The following is an 18036-nucleotide window of genomic DNA, read 5'->3' as shown; positions in this document are numbered from 1 at the left end:
TTTCAGCGTCTCTGTCACGTTGCAAACTTTAAAAACATTGCCCCACCACGAAAAGTATAACGTTTCTCATTGGATAGACAGAATTTTTGTAGGCGGAGCTTAAGGGTAACATTGAGACCCTGACTGGTCAGATGAAAAAACAGCCAGATAGTTTTTTTAAACCAACTTCGGTAAATTGTAGTAAGGAGAAGAGAGTTGCTTTCGATATGGCGAGGTGAGCGGAGCTGTGCTGTCCGCCGCTGCCCTGACGCTGCCTAAACACCGACAAGATAATGAACGCAAGCGATGCCGCATTTTTGAGCGCATAAGACTTCACTCAGAACTGCAGAAATCTCATCTGCTACACCCCCTTTTTTTTGCGTAATGCTAGTGTCGATCGTTAATTAAAACTCATGGTGTTCACATTTGCCACTTGAACAGATCTGAAACGCGATGATTTTTCTTTTATATAGTTATTGAGAAGCCACATGAGCCACTGTAATTTACGACAAGTTAAATAAGTAAAGATAATTGAGGGTCACAGTAGACCATTTTGATAGTTTTCTCTTTTGTGAAACTTAAATTAAACCTAGATTATAGATGTGATATGGCATGGGTCATCCTTCGATCGATTGTAGAGCTTGGAAACCCATTCAGGGAACATTCGTTCACATTTTTGTTGAACGCAGTTGGTTTTTACCATCCTGTATTAAAACATTTCCTTTTATCAATAGTGCAATTTATAAACGATGTTTTGTGAGTAGAATAAAATTTCCAATGGTAAACTTAACTGCTTTTTCGACGTTATTTTACCAGCTAACTAAAAACAGGAAAGCCTTGAACCCCTTCCACTAAATTTAGTTAGTATTAAGATTCTTTTACAGGGAGTGCAGTGGAGCTGACGCTGAGATCATTAAGTATTTGGTTATATCATCGCTAGCCTCACTGAACTCTTCTGAATTCTACATGTCATGTGTGGTCTGGCGTCTCCTTACCAGCAACAGGTCCCAGGTTCAAACTAGTTAATTCCCTAAAAAACACACACAGAGCGTCGTTGCGCGAAAGTGGTAGGGAGACACGATGTAGAACAAACAGACACCACCATGAATGTTTAGAAGTGGTGAAACTACATTTGCCAATCATGGCCAGGTAAACACCCGTTACTTGTACTATTGGTCTGTTGCCAACGGCCGTTGGCTTTGGCAGGTGCACTGTCAGCGTGCGTAGAGTGCAAACGTGTGGTGTGGAGTAGTGAACCACCACCTGATACGTCTGTTTTTCATAAACGGAGCACGGAATGTGCACGTATATCACAGCCTGCTAACAATCTTCCACGAATTCTATGAAGAAACTGTGGTACCAACATGATGGCTATCCAGCCCGTAGAGCATCAGGTACTACAGCGCGTCTTCACGAATTGTTTCCAAATCATTGGATTGGACGCAGTGGACCTGTGCCTTGGCCAACCCGGTCCCCGGATTTGACGCCCATAGACATTATTCTGTGGGAAAAGCTGAAAGACGCTGTCTACAAGAACATACCAACTACACACGATGATATGCAGCGACGTATTACTGCAGCCTTCTCGGACTTCTCCGCTGAAATCCTAGCACGAGTGCAGCCATCGTTCTATGCCTGACTGGTAGTGTGTGTTGCCGCTGCCGGTGGTTATTTTGAACACAACCTGCGATAGTCAAATGCCTCGTTACTGGTCAGAAACACATAAGTGTATGTACTTTTACTACCCTTTGGTGTGTGCTACCAAAGGTATTGCAAAAGTGTCGCTGTGGGAACTTTTCAAAATACGGCATCTCACTCTAGAATCCTACAACAAAAACCACTGACATCCTCATTTACTCCACTTTTATGCTGGTAATGTCAATAGGCCTTGTTCCATTTGAAAAAGTGTATATTTGAACAAAAACACACTTCCTAAGTATTATTACAATCGGTTTTTTGGCTAACAACACGAGCCTCTGACTACCAATCCGTTCAGTGAAAATGGCACATCAATAGCACTTTCCATTCCCGCAATATTTACGATGCAGGTTTTAGGTGATTTACCCTTTTTTTCATTTGTTACGACGTTTTGACTGCTGCCATCATCAGCTTAGCGTAACAAAAGAACTGAAAACGCCAAGCAATCCACTTGCATGGGGTGTGAGTCGAACATGTAATCTTCACTTTACGAGGCAGCAACGATGCTCCGTGGCTATGAAGGTGGTATAAAAAGTACTCATTATGCCAGACGGATAAAATAACACAAAACTTGTGAGAAAGGCAAGAAACGATTATTCCAACTAGGAGTTTGCCGAGGAAAGCAATGCGAGATTCCCTTGTTGCTCACAGCGGACATTTACCATGGGCCTGGCTTCGAATACAGTATTTCTACAAAATGCACCGCCTTATTTGCTACAAGCAGTAACGCTAAAACAAGAGCACTATCTATAACAGTAATAAAACAAACGAAATCAAACCGGCTGGAGATGTTTCGAAGAATCAGTGTAGGGCATAGCTTCTAATATTGTTTCCTGATCCTCTTACTTCCGCAGTGAGCGTAGAAAATCTGGATACTGAAGCCAAAAGCTCCCTTCATCCCATTCCCAAGTCAACTGTCCGTAGCAAGCAAAAGCTTTAAAATTTTCTACTTGACTAGACAGTATAACTAAAACACTTATCTACGAGGCGAGGAAACAATTTGCAGATCTTGTTCGGGAAGAGGAAGACATAACCCCTGATAATACTCGGAGTAGACAAGGATGTTACCATAAAGATCTGTCACTGCGATAATACGTATTATCAACAAAGGAAATACGGTTCATTTACGAGCCTGAAGTCATTGTATTTTCTGAATAAAACCATCGAGATTGCTTAATAAAATTTCTTTATGAAGCCGTAATATCGGGACACCAATAACGCATAGGCTTTCTCGTACTGATACTGAACCTCATTTAGAAACAACCTCATTTAGGAACTTGTAAGCTTTATGACGTCTGATGATGGGAGTAGCTGAAACGGCGTAATAAATAAAGAAATTTTGATGATCAGTCTAGGCGGATTTATTAACAAAACTGTGAAAACGTGTTTAACACGCTCGTGTTTGTTGAAATTAAAAACTACACTCCTGGAAATTGAAATAACCCAAGAAGGGGAAACTTTATTGACACATTCCTGGGGTCAGATACATCACATGATCACACTGACAGAACCACAGGCACATAGACACAGGCAACAGAGCATGCACAATGTCAGCACTAGTACATTGTATATCCACCTTTCACAGCAATGCAGCCTGCTATTCTCCCATGGAGACGATCGTAGAGATGCTGGTCTAGGAATGGTAGAACGATGGGTTCGATGACGGTTTGGATGTACCGTGGACTATTCAGTGTCCCCTCGACGATCACCAGAGGTGTACGGCCAGTGTAGGAGATCGCTCCCCACACCATGATGCCGGGTGTTGGCCCTGTGTGCCTCGGTCGTATGCAGTCCTGATTGTGGCGCTCACCTGCACGGCACCAAACACGCATACGACCATCATTGGCACCAAGGCAGAAGCGACTCTCATCGCTGACGACGACACGTCTCCATTCGTCCCTCCAGTCACGCCTGTCGCGACACCACTGGAGGCGGGCTGCACGATGTTGGGGCGTGAGCGGAAGACGGCCTAACGGTGTGCGGGACCGTAGCCCAGCTTCATGGAGACGGTTGCGAATGGTACTCGCCGATACCCCAGGAGCAACAGTGTCCCTAATTTGCTGGGAAGTGGCGGTGCGGTCCCCTACGGCACTGCGTAGGATCCTACGGTCTTGGCGTGCATCCGTGCGTCGCTGCGGTCCGGTCCCAGGTCCACGGGCACGTGCACCTTCCGCCGACCACTGGCGACAACATCGATGTACTGTGGAGACCTCACGCCCCACGTGATGAGCAATTCGGCGGTACGTCCACCCGGCCTCCCGCATGCCCATTATACGCCCTCGCTCAAAGACCGTCAACTGCACATACGGTTCACGTCCACGCTGTCGCGGCATGCTACCAGTGTTAAAGACTGCGATGGACCTCCGTATGCCACGGCAAACTGGCTGACACTGACGGCGGCGGTGCACAAATGCTGCGCAGCTAGCGCCATTCGACGGCCAACACCGCGGTTCCTGGTGTGTCCGCTGTGCCGTGCGTGTGATTATTGCTTGTACAGCCCTCTCGCAGTGTCCGGAGCAAGTATGGTGGGTCTGACACACCGGTGTCAATGTGTTCTTTTTTCCATTTCCAGGAGTGTATTAAAGCAATCTTCCCAAACCATGCTGATATTGTCACGTAGGACAGAGTGTAATCTAATCGTCGTTGGTTTGAAGAGGTCACGGAAGCGCGGCACGATGATCACCAAAGGCATAAGAAATTACTGCAGACGAAGAATCAGCCAATTTGAAGGCCCGAATTATAAAGCAACATCGCTGGTGCTGTGCGATTAAAATCCACGGAGGTCTAGGGAGCGCAGGCCGTAGAATAGAGACAACAGGTGGATAAAATTCGATCAGCAATCAACAACGCCATCTGCTGACGACCAGAAACAAGAACCCACAACCAAACACTTAACAGTAGCAACAACATATTGCACAGTATTAGCGGCATTAAGCCTCTGTTTTAAGACATAACACTAGGTTCCAAGGAGAACTCAGTTTTCGGTCATGATACATGAGGATAAGCATCAGTCTAATGTCAATCGATTCCATCGGAAGACTGTCCCAATAGCTCGAAGTAAGAGCCAATTCCGCACTGAAAACTGAAGTGTTCAAAGCCCCGTCAATAGAGGACAGTAGGAATGAATCACAAGCTCCGACTGATAAACGACAGGAAAGACAATCGGCCGTATCCATTGGAAAGAAACTGCCTCAATTTTCCTTAAACTACCTGGGGAAATCACAGAAAACTTAGAACTGGTTGAGCAGGCGAGGATTTTAACGACCGTTCTCCCAATAACATTCATTGTACCTTACTATTGCGCTACATCTCTCGGGTCCTTATTAGAACAGTACACGGGATGCCTAATGGAGAAGTTGCGAGGCAGTGCTCAGCAACTGCAAACTTACTGCGGTGCTATCGTGTTTTCGTTGCAGCGATATTTTTCAGTCGTGGTGCTAGAGAAGTCAAGCGTCATTGCAGGAAATAAAATACTCCTAAAATGCCACATTCGTACCTGGACTTTGCTGGAAGTAAAAAACAGCGCTTTCCTCTCTCTCTCTCTCTCTCTCTCTCTCTCTCTCTCTCTCTCTCTCTGTCTCTGTATGTACGTAAGAAACCAACATAAGCCGTGGGTGGCTCGTGTTCCCGCCATCATGTATTTTACACCCCGTTTTTAACGTTCATCCACCTCACTACGTTAATTTAAATTACTACTGACACTGATTTGCTTCCTTGCCTGACCGTGAGCGCCGTTAGCAGTGTGTATCGATATATCCCCTCTCACAGTATCTTTGTTCGACTGCTATTACTTCCCGGTCATTGCCTGTCGCAGGTGAGTCTGGGTTGCGAGATCGACTCGCGAGTTCGGGTCTGTCGGTCAGTTGGAACGCGTCTGGAGCGCAGTCCGGACCTGCCAGTCGGGGAATTGCAATGCAGCACTAGTGCAGTCGGGCTGGGGCAGTGAGGTCTGCGTCGACATGGCTCGCCCGACCATTGCCCCCACGCATCGCTTGAGCCGGGCCACGGTCTTGGTGGATCGTCTGCCGGTCGTCCTACCGGACGACGCGTTTTGGCTTGCCGATCGTTCATGAGTCGGCTGTGTGGGTGTGCATCGACTCCCAATTGTCTTCGTGCGTGCTTAGTTACTTTTGGGTGTCGTTCAGGTCTTCGTGCAAGTGTCTGTCAGGTTGTGTGTGTTGTATGCATACTTTATCCTTACATACAACTCTAAACAGAAATTGTATAAAGAACAACTATATGATGTTTTGTTTATTTTAAGTGTTGTACGCGTGTTGGCTCTGAGAGGTCCGTCGTTTCATCTGGCGACGTGTATCTGGTTCTCCCTGCGCTTCTGGGCCCCTTCAGTTACCATCTTGTGGTCGGTCCTGTCCTGGTGCAGGGATGTCGGTTAGCCAGTGGGCGTGTTTCCTCTGCATTTTTGGGTCCGAGCCAGTATTTCCGCCGTCGTGTATCTGAAAGTGAATGGGAGACGCACCAGTAGTGCAGTCGCGACGGAGCAGCAGTCGCGGATGGACCAGCAGGCAGTCGATCGGTTTCTCCGGATCAGGGAAGATATCTCCGCGCGGTGCAGTCGCTGGATCCGCTGCCGGTCCCTGCGCAGTGTCAGAGTGTGTGGAGCTGTCCGATCGCTACGAGCTTCGTGGTTCAACGACCCAGGACGTCAAAGTTGAGAGGTGTCTCGTCCTTTATTATATGGTTCGTTTCGGTGGTTCTATGTTGGGGAGGTTTTCCTGTGAGCAACACCGAGTGTTTGTACATATCTGATTGTGGATAATGACGTCCGTGACATTTTGTGTTTGAGTTCTCATGTATCGATTGGTGGCAAGCAAGTCGTTTTTTCGGTCGGTCCGTGGCTGTCCCTTGCTTGGGTTCCGACGGATCGACTGTAGTTGGGCTCGCCAACTGTCTCTCCTAAGTGAACGAGGGCAGACCGACCTCCCTGGAGGCTTCTGAATGGCGTTGTCTTTATTATCTTTCCCACCAGTGTCTATCTTTTTTTGAGCTACGTAAAAATTAAGGCTTATGGCTTTTTTTCTTAAAAAATTTGTAAACTTAATTAAGGACTTTCAGTCTTGCAACCTTATTCTTAAAACTATCTTTCAAGCTTAAACATTGCGGCCTTCTGCCTTTAAAAGTCTATGGTAATATATTTTTAAATTTCGAAACCTAGTTGTGGACTTCATTCATTTGTATTGCACTTTGGATATGTTTGTTCGATCTACTTTGCTTTGAGGTTTTGGACCTAGCTGTCATAGATGTTTTTCCTTAATTATTTTGTTGCTATCTTAATTGGATTTTTATCTTGGTGATTTTTTTAAGATTTCTTGTTTAGAGGCCCTCACCCGTGAAAGAATTGCATTTGGTAGAGGTTCGGCTATGTGCCGCTTTGGTTGTAAATGTGTTATTAAATTACAAGAAATTACAATTAGAAAGTGAAACTGACCCCAGCCTTATTTGACCCTTTCCACAGTCCTAATTACCTGTTCTGCCCAGCGGGTTTAGTGGACGTATCACATCAATTTTATTCTAAATATTATTTCTGAGCGACAAATATTAGTACGGTTGTGGAACTTCTGCTTGTGTCTCTTCATCCATTGAAATGTTTTTGAGTCGAAACCGCAAAGCTGGTCCAATTTGTTCCTTTTCAGCCGTTCTCGTGAAATGTGTTTATTAGATGGTACAAAAATGGTTCAAATGGCTCTGAGCACTACGGGACTTAACATCTGTCATCAGTCCCCTAGAACGTAGAACTACTTAAACCTAACTAACCTAAGGACATCACACACATCCATGCCCGAGGCAGGATTCGAACCTGCGACCGTAGCGGTCTTAGATAGTACAATTCAGTAGACGTACTACAGGCGTTCAATAAGCAATGCAACACTTTTTTCTAAAAGCACTTTCCTTTTATTCAGGACGCCAGTACACCATGTTATTCCCCACTCCTTTGGCTACAAAACCCTATCTTTTGACGTAATCACCGTTGCCAAAGCCGAACGGAGTGGCCGTGCGGTTCTATGCGCTACAGTCTGGAGCCGAGCGACCGCTACGGTCGCAGGTTCGAATCCTGCCTCGGGCATGGATGCGTGAGATGTCCTTATCTTAGTTAGGCTTAATTAGTTCTACGTTCTAGGCGACTGATTACCTTAGAAGTTAAGTCGCATAGTGCTCAGAGCCATTTGAACCATTTTTGAACCGTTGCCAAACTGTTGGGAAGGCCTGTATGCCGGCGTGGTATCGCTCTACTGGTCGACATCGGCGCCAACGTCTTGCCGCATTAATAAGCAACCCATCATTCAAATACTGCTTCCTGTTAACATATGGAAGCCAGAAGGTGCGAGATCGGGGCTATAGGTGTAAGGTTCGCGCGACTTTGTTGCCGTGATGATAGATGCCTCGACCAGCGATTGACCGTGCTATTTTCACTGCATTGTCTACGTAGACATTCTGCAAGCGCCAGTGAATACGTGCGATGCTCTGGTTCTTCAAGCTCGCTGCTTCGAACGCACCTCCGTTACAGAATCCATGTTGAGGGCTATGTATAGGGCTGCTACCTGTCGGAACTACATGAAACTATAGGAATTGAAGCAGGAATATTCCATGATATCCCCACAACAAATTCTACAATTTTTCAACGGAAACTGGCCGACTTAAAATGTGTTACGTAACTTACTGAATGCCCCTCACACCTTCAGAATCAGAGATAGTAGAACCTCTGTGCACCAAAGTGCGGAGCATCCCCTAACTTCCGATTCATTCCTTATTCTCTCAAAATCCAAGCTTCATTTCCAGTCACGTAACCGACGAGACGTTAAACCCTAATCCCCCTGCCTTTTACTTGCCTCCTATATACACCTAAGCAGAAGGCAAAGAAAACTACTGGAATAAACGCCTATAATAAGTAACCATTGCACATTTTTCCTGTAATTGAAACAGTGTCATGACGACCTCACACTTACCAAAAGATCCTGGTTGAGTCCCCGATTAGGCTCTCCGGGCGGGGAGTGCTAAGGGAGAGATGGCGCTAAGAAAAAGGATGAATAACCCCTGCACCAGAGTGTGGAATGTCAGAAATCTGAGTGCAGTAAGGAATCGAGAAAACCTGGAAATGTAAATGAAAGGCTCGGTCCAGATGGGGTGAGAGTCAGTGAAGTGAAATGGAAAAGAGATACGGATTTAGAGTCAGGTCAATACAGGGCAATATCAACAACAGAAAATTGAGCAACGGGAGTAGTAGTCGTCTAAATAGTAAGACAGGATAGAGAGTGAGTAACAGTGAACATTTAAATGATAGGATTATTCTTGTCGGATCGACAGATAACAATCGCCACCAACAATAATATAGGTATGTATGCCTGCATCAAAAATGTGAGATAGACAAATAATCTACACTCCTGGAAATGGAAAAAAGAACACATTGACACCGGTGTGTCAGACCCACCATACTTGCTCCGGACACTGCGAGAGGGCTGTACAAGCAATGATCACACGCACGGCACAGCGGACACACCAGGAACCGCGGTGTCGGCCGTCGAATGGCGCTAGCTGCGCAGCATTTGTACACCGCCGCCGTCAATGTCAGCCAGTTTGTCGTGGCATACGGAGCTCCATCGCAGTCTTTAACACTGGTAGCATGCCGCGACAGCGTGGACGTGAACCGTATGTGCAGTTGACGGACTTTGAGCGAGGGCGTGTAGTGGGCATGCGGGAGGCCGGGTGAACGTACCGCCGAATTGCTCAACACGTGGGGCGTGAGGTCTCCACAGGACATCGATGTTGTCGCCAGTGGTCGGCGGAAGGTGCACGTGCCCGTCGACCTGGGACCGGACCGCAGCGACGCACGGATGCACGCCAAGACCGTAGGATCCTACGCAGTGCCGTAGGGGACCGCACCGCCCCTTCCCAGCAAATTAGGGACACTGTTGCTCCTGGGGTATCGGCGAGGACCACTCGCAACCGTCTCCATGAAGCTGGGCTACGGTCCCGCACACCGTTAGGCCGTCTTCCGCTCACGCCCCAACATCGTGCAGCCCGCCTCCAGTGGTGTCGCGACAGGCGTGAATGGAGGGACGAATGGAGACGTGTCGTCTTCAGCGATGAGAGTCGCTTCTGCCATGGTGCCAATGATGGTCGTATACGTGTTTGGCGCCGTGCAGGTGAGCGCCACAATCAGGACTGCATACGACCGAGGCACACAGGGCCAACACCCGGCATCATGGTGTGGGGAGCGATCTCCTACACTGGCCGTACACCTCTGGTGATCGTCGAGGGGACACTGAATAGTGCACGGTACATCCAAATCGTCATCGAACCCATCGTTCTACCATTCCTAGACCGGCAAGGGAACTTGCTGTTCCAACAGGACAATGCACGTCCGCATGTATCCCGTGCCACCCAACGTGCTCTAGAAGGTGTAAGTCAACTACCCTGGCCAGCAAGATCTCCGGATCTGTCCCCCATTCAGCATGTTTGGGACTGGATGAAGCGTCGTCTCACGCGGTCTGCACGTCCAGCACGAACGCTGGTCCAACTGAGGCGCCAGGTGGAAATGGCATGGCAAGCCGTTCCACAGGACTACATCCAGCATCTCTACGATCGTCTCCATGGGAGAATAGCAGCCTGCATTGCTGCGAAAGGTGTATATACACTGTACTAGTGCCGACATTGTGCATGCTCTGTTGCCTGTGTCTATGTGCCTGTGGTTCTATCAGTGTGATCGTGTGATATATCTGACCCCAGGAATGTGTCAATAAAGTTTCCCCTTCCTGGGACAATGAATTCACGGTGTTCTTATTTCAATTTCCAGGAGTGTATATTAGGATACTGAATGTGTAATTCAGTATGTAAATGGCAATTAAAATTTAATAATCATGGAGATTGGAACGCTATGGTAGGGGAAGATTAGAAAACAGGAGTTACGCGAGAATATGGGCTCGATGACAGGAGTGAGACAGGAGAAAGACTAACTGCGATCTTCAGCAAATTTCAGCTCTTAATAGTGAATATACCTTTCAGAAAACACAACAGGAGAAGGTATACTTTGGAAACGTTTGGAGATATTGGAAGATTACAGCTGGATTACAGCAGGGGCAGGCAGAGATTCCAAAACCAGTTATTGCAGTATGAACCATACTAGGAGCACATATAGACTCATCACAATTTCGTAATGACAAAGGGTGGACTAAAGTTTAAGAAATTACCCGGAAGAATCAGTGTAGGTGGAAGTTTGATACTGTAGTAGCAAGCAATGGTGAGGTGTGCTTGAATCTCTCTAAGGACGTAGGTACTGCGGTAAAGACAAACACAATAGACAGTTCTGAAAACTGATAGACAAATTTAGGCACAAGGCAGGTAATTGCGAAGACACCTCGGACAGTAGAAGACATATTTCAATTGATTAACGAAAGAAGGAGGTACAAAAATATCAGGAAAAAACAAGAATACAGTGATGAAAATCACGTAGGGGTGAAATAATTAGGAATTTAGGAGATCTAAGACGAAATGACTAGAGGAAAAAGGCAAAAAATCAAAAGTGATTGGTCGTCTGAAAGACTGAATCAGCATCCAGGGTATCAAAACATCCTCGGTGAAATTAAAAGGAAAGGCGTCATCATTAACACATTAAGGACCAGATAATTTTTTTCGAACTTACCGAAGACACCAGGTATTGTGTGCTGCTTGACTTGCATGCAGCTCGCACAACATAGCTGTCTTGCAGGTCCTCTAATCACCTTTCGTTGCCTTCAGTTGTCTCTACAAACCAGTATTTTTTCGGCTAGATGTTGTATTTCTGCATCTACTCAAAAACCAGGTTACATCTCATCACCTATGTATCTTTTTATTTTACACTGTCAGTGTTTGAGAAAACGGTTCTTCACATCATGAAATAAAAATTTTTAATGCATGCAGAAAATCACCACTCTTTAGAAACTATAATTGTCATGTAATTGTAAGCTTCATATACATGTAATCATAATCCACAAGCCAGATGTCTTATTAAACCTCTAAGTGGTCCCGATGATTGAGAGTGTAATTACTATTCTACTATATTGACCATATTACGTTCAGACAGAATTCCTACACATCAGATATTCTAGTAATTCTTTAACATAATTAACTTCTAGCAGCACACTCCCCTGCAGTGCGGTATCTTGCAGAACGAGCAGATGTATTGGGTTTCCTTCCTCAGCCTGTGTGCGCTGCAAACTTTGAAGGGCTTCAAAGGGTATTCCTTGGCCCTGATCCAACAGTTGCCTAAAGTTTGTTTTCCTCATACCTCTGATAGTATTTGAGGATGGCCCTGTTTCGGTGTTCGAGATGGAGTTTTCCTGGGCCCTCGTCTTCTCCTCCATCAACTCCCTGATCATTCACTTGTGGCTGCTGAGTCGATACCCAATATTTAACTGTCTCCAACTGGAATGACTTGTACTTCATCTTTTCAGGGTTCTGTGTTCTATACACAATGAAGGCATTGAATAGGACAGAGTTGATTTACCAGAGGACTACCTTCTTGCTCCATTTTACAGTCTTTCTCAGGGCTGAGTAGTAGAACAAAAACTGCCCTGTTCTGTCCATACCCTTTATGTAATTATCATTGAAATGGCTCAAATGGCTCTGAGCACTATGCGACTTCTGAGGTCATTAGTCGCCTAGACCTTAGAACTAATTAAACCTAACTAAATTAAGGACATCACACACATCCATGCCCGAGGCAGGATTCGAACTTGCGACCGTAGCGGTCGCTCGGCTCCAGACTGTAGCGCCTAAAACCGCACGGCCACTCCGGCCGGCCTGTGTTTATTATACTGAAGGATACAGTCAGGCTTCTTCACAACACCTCTCTTGCTTTATACACTCTTCGTAGCTGGATATATAGTGCTAACCATTCGCATCACCTGCTTGTTATTCCAACCTTGTAAAACCACATCTCCCTTCCGGCAGTACACGTTTTCCCCTTTCTTGAGACTGTTTACAGCAGTTAAAAATTCAGGCGGACGTCCCCTATTAACCCAAATTGTCCCACAGACCACAATCTTCCGTGCAAGCAGGTTATCTGCAATTGCCACATTTTTAGAGTAGTTGTCCTAACAGACATGATGCCAGGTATCTAAGTGAGGCGCCAATACAGAAAAAATGGTTTCGTCCAGTCTTTTCCCTTCCTCGCTACATATTTCCACGTAACATATGTAACCAGTTTTGTCCTCACATACCATCCGCAAAAGGAGGTCATATTTTTCCAGCTGACCGGGTTATTGGTTCAAAACTTAAGGTGGCCTCTCCAAGATATCACGTCGCTCATCGAATGGCATCTCCAGAGTGTGTTTTTATACGGTCTGAAAACGATCCACAAAATGCTAGAGAACCGGTCGGACCTTACAGAGTCTGTCTGCTAGATCACTCTGTCGTGAACTGTCGGAAATGTGCCATATATTCAACATGTGTTCCCACTGATTGCGACTCATCAGTTGTCCGACTACAGGAGTTTCAAATTCAGAGAGTGTGCTCTAGTACTCCCGATAACCGTAAGCTCGCTAAAAACGGTTTCATTTCAACAACTGAAATGTCAGTCCACTTTAGTGTCCTGAATGATGCTTCATACTTATGTAAAGTCTGGCTGTCATATCGGTTACATCGTGTTACAAAAATATCAAATAATTCAAATAATTCGTCATCAAAAAAACGAGGTACAACCTCTGAAATACTATATGGATCATCAGAAAAAAATTTAAAGCCTGAGTGACCTTCAAGCGGTTCTACATGTGTGACTGGATTGTCATTAGTACAGACATTGCTTGTATCTATTCCACATAAACAAATGTACACCTCACCATCACTACTGGCATCTCCAACACACGCGCCTGCTACCGGATTTTAGTTGACGTAGAGGGCCGAAATTCACAGCACTGTCACTGGTATTATTGCTGTTATCATCCTCTGTATTACTTGGTTCATCCGATAATGAACCTGGATGCAAATAATGAAACATTTCGTCATCACATAAAGCACGTTGCCAATGGCACGTCATCTTGTACGAACACTCCTGGCGCTTAAGGTCATTTTTATACATCCAGATTTCGCAGATTGGTGAGAGGGGCAAGATAATCACATGGTGGAGTTAGAAAAGAGGATTGAGGGGGTAGAAGAAGTTGTGGATAAGATACCGTAGGAAATGGAACAGAAAGTGTGTGAACCTATGGAACAGCTGAAAATTAGCAACTGTGAGGTCGTGACGCAAGCTATAAGTAATGTACATGGAAGATCAGCCTGAACACGTCCAGTACCTATCTCGGAATTGGCAGAGGTGCTCGAGTTACTGAGGCTTAAAGCATAGCAGGAGAGTATTAACTGAAAAACAAAACGAAGAGAGCAAATAATAGCGGAAGAGTTGGGGAATTTTAATGCGAAAGTTACGTGAGTGTGAGGGATAGAAGAAAATTTTGCTTTTCTGGTCTGCAGCAGATATTTGTTTGTTGACAACATTACGAGCAGAGTTGGTTTATTCATTGATCAATCAAAGAACAGGGCGGAGTACTGCAATGGGTGGACCACGTATCGATCTCCGACCTGTGATTAGTAGTGTAAAAAAGTCATCGGAGGATGAACCATTCAACTACAAGCACTTTATAACAGTTCCAAAGATTCAGGTATTTGGAGAGAACACCAGTAGTCTGCAACCAAATTCCTGGGTTGGAAAATAAGATTTTCCTGCACCTCCAGCATCACCAGTAGACCATGAATTAGATTACGTGCGCAGCCACCTTGAAGAATAATCGGCGGAGAAAATGCGATCAATAGCTTCGAGTTGTAAGCCGTATCGAAACATTAGCGACGAGTTTCCTTCGAACTGTTGGTCAGTGAAGGCGCAGGCAACAGTGAAAAAGGAAATAACAATGGGGTAGAACCTACTGAACTCTGAAACCCGCAGCCCATCATAATACACTCCTGGAAATTGAAATAAGAACACCGTGAATTCATTGTCCCAGGAAGGGGAAACTTTATTGACACATTCCTGGGGTCAGATACATCACATGATCACACTGACAGAACCACAGGCACATAGACACAGGCAACAGAGCATGCACAATGTCGGCACTAGTACAGTGTATATCCACCTTTCGCAGCAATGCAGGCTGCTATTCTCCCATGGAGACGATCGTAGAGATGCTGGATGTAGTCCTGTGGAACGGCTTGCCATGCCATTTCCACCTGGCGCCTCAGTTGGACCAGCGTTCGTGCTGGACGTGCAGACCGCGTGAGACGACGCTTCATCCAGTCCCAAACATGCTCAATGGGGGACAGATCCGGAGATCTTGCTGGCCAGGGTAGTTGACTTACACCTTCTAGAGCACGTTGGGTGGCACGGGATACATGCGGACGTGCATTGTCCTGTTGGAACAGCAAGTTCCCTTGCCGGTCTAGGAATGGTAGAACGATGGGTTCGATGACGGTTTGGATGTACCGTGCACTATTCAGTGTCCCCTCGACGATCACCAGAGGTGTACGGCCAGTGTAGGAGATCGCTCCCCACACCATGATGCCGGGTGTTGGCCCTGTGTGCCTCGGTCGTATGCAGTCCTGATTGTGGAGCTCACCTGCACGGCGCCAAACACGCATACGACCATCATTGGCACCAACGCAGAAGCAACTCTCATCTCTGAAGACGACACGTCTCCATTCGTCCCTCCATTCACGCCTGTCGCGACACCACTGGAGGCGGGCTGCACGATGTTGGGGCGTGAGCGGAAAACGGCCTAACGGTGTGCGGGACCGTAGCCCAGCTTCATGGAGACGGTTGCGAATGGTCCTCGCCGATACCCCAGGAGCAACAGTGTCCCTAATTTGCTGGGAAGTGGCGGTGCGGTCCCCTACAGCACTGCGTAGGATCCTATGGTCTTGGCGTGCATCCGTGCGTTGCTGCGGTCCGGTCCCAGGTCGACGGGCACGTGCACCTTCCGCCGACCACTGGCGACAAAATCGATGTACTGTGGAGACCTCACGCCCCACGTGTTGAGCAATTCGGCGGTACGTCCACCCGGCCTCCCGCATGCCCACTATACGCCCTCGCTCAAAGTCCGTCAACTGCACATACGGTTCACGTCCACGCTGCCGCGGCATGCTACCAGTGTTAAAGACTGCGATGGAGCTCCGTATGCCACGGCAAACTGGCTGACACTGACGGCGGCGGTGCACAAATGCTGCGCAGCTAGCGCCATTCGACGGCCAACACCGCGGTTCCTGGTGTGTCCGCTGTGCCGTGCGTGTGATCATTGCTTGTACAGCCCTCTCGCAGTGTCCGGAGCAAGTATGGTGGGTCTGACACACCGGTGTCAATGTGTTCTTTTTTCCATTTCCAGGAGTGTATTTTGTTCAAATATAGAGAAATAAACACTTTTGAACACAGCATTCAGACCAGTAGAGCTGACATGACTGTGTTACATGAAGTTACCATCGCACTATCAGCAATTGCTAGTAGGTCGGTGTACAAATAACAAAAAGGCAATGAATTCAGCGATTATAAGCCGAGTGGTATGCCTCGACGGCACAAAAAATGTAGAATGAGAGAAGAAAATGAAACAGAAGAAATTGGGACGACCTTAGAGGTAGCAGAAATGACAGCACGTGCATGTGCACGTGGTGTAGAGAGGTAAAGGGCAGAAATTATCGAAATTCGATCTCTCGGTCTTCATCAAGATTGAAATCGGGAAATTTAACTGCACAGTGATGGGAGAATTCCGCTGAAACAGGAGAGCAAGGCAGACTGGTGGATAGTTTTGACGTAGATGATGTGTATATTGGCTAGGTTATAATCACGTTCGAGATGAATTGTTAGAAGACAAAGAAAGTACGAGAACATATAATTTGCAGCCGGCTATCTAATTTCAGTGAAGGGAATCAGTTTGGATGCAATTGGGATAGCGGCGTTCAAGTTTCAGTGGTCTCAAAGGGAGCATTAGGATGGTATATGGTGAAACATGACTAGCAAATGCTGAAGTTATAAAAAAACTAGATAGCACTTGTCTATGGGTAGCGTCTTTGATTAGTAATCAAAACGTCCTCGATCCCGGCTTCGAACCATGCCACTACTTAAGTTTTGGATAAAAAATCATCAGCAGTGGTGACCGGAGACTTCCATCACAAGAAGTCACCCAAATTTTGCCAACGGCCTTGTCAAAAAGGCAGAGGAGCGAAGGGCAGGTTCAGGGCTCTTCGTACCCTTGGGGTATAAGACTGCTCTTAAATGTGGAAGAATCAGCAATGATCAAGACGTAGAGGCAGGAGCCAATCGAAACCACTACATTGAAGACACATAATGTGTATCCACAGTACATGTGGCCTGTAACTGAAAAAGGGTCATGATGATCTCTCCATTGAAAAAAGACTCCGAAATAGCCCCCATTCGGATCTCCGGCAGGGGATTGCCAAAGGGGAGTGACCATGAGAAAAACATTGACTAACCGACGCAACGATAATGTTGTACAAGTCGGGGTGTAGGTGTCAGAGGTTTTAACGTGGTATGGAAGCTAGAACATCTGAAAAGAGAAATTCTAAGACAGAATAGATGTTGTGAGGGTCAGTGAAGTTAAATGGACAGAAAACAAGGATTTCTGGTCACATGAGTATAGGGTAATATCAACAGCATCAGAAAATGGTATAATGTAAGTTGGATTCCTTATAAATAGGAAGGTAGGGCAGACAGTAAGTTCCTGTGAACAGTTGAGTCATAGGATTGTTCTTATGAGAATTGACAGGAAACCAACACCGACAACGATAGTTAAACTATATATGCCGACGTCGCAAGCAGAAGATAAAGAGAGAAAGTGCATGAGTATACTGAACGGAAAAATTGAGTACGTAAAGGGAGATGAAAATTTCATCTTCATGGGTGATAGGATGCATTTTTGGGGGGAAGGATTAGAAGAAAAGTTTACGGGAGAAAATGGGCTTCGTACAAGAAGTTGGGGAGGAGAAAGACTAATTGAGTTCTACAATAAATATCAGCTATTAATAGCGAATACTTTGCTCAAGAAACTAGAGGCCGGGAACACGGGAAGGTTTCATTTAAATTACATCATGGTCAGGCGGAGATTCCTAAATCAAATACTGGACTGAATGCGCACCCATTAGCAGATATAGACTCAGATCACAATTTAGCAGTGATGAAGAGTAGGCTGCAACTGATATACCGCTCCCAATGCCGTTTCCACTTCCGGAAGCAGTCTTGGTATGATCCTTGCTGGGTCGCGCGAAGAACCGTCTTTTTCTTTTATGTCGTCTATCGTTGCAAATCTTCGTCCTTTCAAAGGGGAAGCTCGAAATAAACATCCGCAGAGGCCACATCTGGAGAGTACAAAGGAT

The sequence above is a fragment of the Schistocerca gregaria genome, chromosome 3 (genome assembly GCF_023897955.1).
Source record: "Schistocerca gregaria isolate iqSchGreg1 chromosome 3, iqSchGreg1.2, whole genome shotgun sequence".
Lineage (NCBI taxonomy): Eukaryota > Metazoa > Arthropoda > Insecta > Orthoptera > Acrididae > Schistocerca > Schistocerca gregaria.
This window is presented reverse-complemented; position numbering follows the sequence as displayed.